The sequence below is a fragment of the Octodon degus genome, unplaced genomic scaffold (genome assembly GCF_000260255.1).
Source record: "Octodon degus isolate 3935 unplaced genomic scaffold, OctDeg1.0 scaffold00109, whole genome shotgun sequence".
NCBI lineage: Eukaryota > Metazoa > Chordata > Mammalia > Rodentia > Octodontidae > Octodon > Octodon degus.
In genome coordinates, this window is record NW_004524685.1 from 9,502,750 (window position 1) to 9,506,297 (window position 3,548).

Consider the following 3,548-nt stretch of genomic DNA (forward strand, 5'->3'; position numbering starts at 1 on the left):
AAATATACTATATATATAATATATATATCTTGACCTCATATTTACCTCATGTGCTGTACTACTTCTCTGCTTATGTAAAACATTAGAAAGAACTGTCTTTTATGAGCATTATTTAAGCCCACAGCTCCAGTTCCATCCTTATTCTTTTGCATCAGTTTTCTTATCCCTTGTGTCTAGACATTCTCTAACGCCTCACGTGGACACAGGAGTGGTTGCCCAGAGGTGGCTGGATCTTGAGTGTGTGATGCTAAGATGAAGGATCTGTGAATACTATATCAGTTTGCTGATGCTTGGAATAGTGTGGATACGGACAATGGAAGGGAGGGACTGCCCGCATGTGAGGGCTACCCACCCGACTAGCTCGTACCTTGGGTAGACTCTATGGGACCAAAAGAGGGCTGCTGCTGTTGCTGATACACTTTGTTTACCGTTTATTCCTCTTGGAATCCCCGAAACAGATCCTCTGGCATTTCTCCTTTGCCAACAGGTTGTTACTGCTATTTCAGTTATTTTGTTACTTCCTTTTTACCAGCCAGATGTCTCAGCCTCGGAAATGAGGATTAGTTCTGTTCTTAGTCCATTTATTTCTTTATGTCCACTCTTTCTTAAGGTCCTAGATGATTTTATTCAGATCCATGATTTTAGGGCTGGAGAGACAACTCAATAGAATAAATGCTTGCCTGGCAAGCACAGGGTCCTGAGTTCAATCCCCAGTACCGCAAAACATAAATAAATAAATAAATAAATAAATAAATAAATAAATAACAGAGCAATGATTTTAGACATCACTTGAACACCATTTTCTGCATGACTACTGGGCAATTAACTAGTTTTTAAAGATCAAGTAAATTTGTGCAGGTAGTTCAAACTATGTTCGGTACAAAGTAAACACAGAGGTGCAATCAGTGTTTTACGTGGGCAGGCTTGTGTATTCATTCACTTCCAGGAAATCTTGGCCAGTTGTCTTGTAGGGTTTTTTGTTTTGATTTTTGGGGTTTGTTATAGTCATTTTAATAAATGAATCCCAATGAATCTTTCTTCCTTTATAATGAATACCTTGAGACTGATCTGTAGGGTACTGTCAGGAGAAAGGACACTGAAGCCCGAATCAGTGTCATAAGATTCTGGCAAATAGTGGCAAATTATAAACTGTAGACCTCAAGCAAGGCATTAAAGCTGCCTGAGCCGCAACTGCCTTAATGCTACAAAAGGAACCAACCTTATAGCAGCGCCCATTTTTATGAACTAATGAAGATTCAATTACTTAATATATGTAAAGCAGTGCACGTCAGTACTTAACAGTATCCACAATAAAATTTGTGTGTAAAATTGCATTTTATCATTGTACATGGTGAGCAATATATGCCTATGCTTTTCACAAGTAAAAGTATCTGTAGCTGTTGTATTTTCCCAATGTAATATGAATTCACTGAATACCAAGACACATCAGCATCCTGTATATCTTAGAGGCTGTACCACAGTGATCCTCTGTCATTCACTTTATCTCTAAACATAACATACATTTGGTGGAACTAATCTTGCCTTTCGAATGAATAATCTGTCAGTAAGATCTTACATGTACATCTTATTTTAGCAAGTTAATTTCATATGAACCCCTGGTTACATAAATATCTTATAGAGAGAAGGTCATAATGGAAAGAAGGCTAAAAAATGCTGTCTTTAAGTCAAAATATAAGAATTAAAATTATACAGAAAATTAGGATTCAGTCCATGGATTAGGATTTTTTTATGTAGAAGTTCTTTGGGATATGAAATAACATTATGTGAATATCTATTTGTTGTAAGATTAGGGAAATAGATATGAATGTCAGAAAACACAAAAAAACCCCAATACACATAAAATCAATGCACAGTAAATACTTTCAACCTCTTTTTTGACAACTTGAATATGAACCCTAGGTAGCAATTACTGTGGACATTCAAAGTAAATCCTTTCTCATGTCATATCTAATTTTTCTTTGCTGCTATAGAAATTAATTCTAGCTCATTTTAAAGTTGAGGCATAAGTTCAACTGTAATTAAATGTCTAAAGAGATATTAGAAATTTTGCAATTAGAGCAGTGTTTCTATTTCTTCTGCTCTACTAAAAAATATTTAGTTTTAGCTAAGAGACACTGGTACCTCTTAGTAAAAAATAAATTTTATTTCAGTCTAATTTTAGTCAATATTTATATACATAATAAAAGGGTTAGAATCTTTTTAGGATTTTCTTTAAATAAAAATAATTGGGTGCTATATGTTTATCAATAAAACTGTAGAAAAAAAATAATTGGGAGATAACTCAACAGTCTAAGCACTTGTCTGACAATTTCAAGGGTCCGAGTTTGATCCCCAGTACCACATGCCTTGTTGGCCCCGTGCCCAGCAGGCCACCAAAACCAGGCATGGTGGCATGTACCTGTAATCCCAGCACTGGGGATGCTGAGACATGAGGATCACTATGAGTGTGAGCTGCTTAACGAGTTTTAAAAAATTATTCTCTACAGCATGAGTATAGTCAGCATTTTAACCATGTTATGTGAAGAGTCTCAACTTATAACATTTTAGTAGATTTTTGTGGTTATTAATAAGAAATACATGAGTAATATTTATTCTTTTTTCAAATGTATGTAAAATATGTATAGATTTTAATATTTTATGAATATCATGGCTAGAATCTGAAGGTAGGTTTTTAGAAAACAAAATAATTGAGGTGAAATATATCAACAAATATTGTTCCCACAGCTATTAAGTATGAGACATTTAATGCAAGTCCTACTTATACAAATACTGCTTTTAAGATAATCAAAAAATATTTTCAGAAGGGTTGTAACTGTATTGGAGAATTCTTTATACTGGGCAATTGGAAGGTTTTCTTTGCTTTGCAGCTTTTGGAAGATCTTTGTGAAGACTGTTCCAAGAGGGCTGGCCAAATAGTTCAGTGGATTAAAGTACCTGTAAGCAGGCTCAGGGGCCGAGGGTTCAATGCCTGGGCCTGTGGTGCCGGGCCTGCCTCCGGGACGTGTTGAGACAGCAATTGGAATTGGGCGTGGTGGCGCATGCCTGTAATCACAGCTCTTTGGAGGCTGTAAACAGGTGAATCACAACAAGTCTAATCTACTAGTGAGATACTGAACACCCTGTAGACCTTTCCCTAAGATACAGAAAGGAAAAAAAATAGTATCCCAAGAAGAACTATGGATGCCAATGGCCAGACAATGGTGTGCTCAATTCTCAGGGCATCAAAAGGTCAATGTAACTGGCACAGGTAAGTAAGAAAAATGAAGAAGAGATACCATTGTGCAGGCATCATATCACCTGGCATTTTAAGAACTTAGCAAGAATTTGAATTTTTATTTTCTTGCAATGGAAATGTATTTCCAGTGATTTAATGCTATGTAAAATCTTAGAGATGAAACTCATTAAATTCTTGATTTGAATGGATGGTGGGAGACCCAGTCCTAGCCCAGGTCCAGTGAGTGTGTGGAGAGCTTCCTGCTACCCTGCGCAGGCGGGACCAGTCCCAGCCCAGGCGCAGCGTGGGCCGG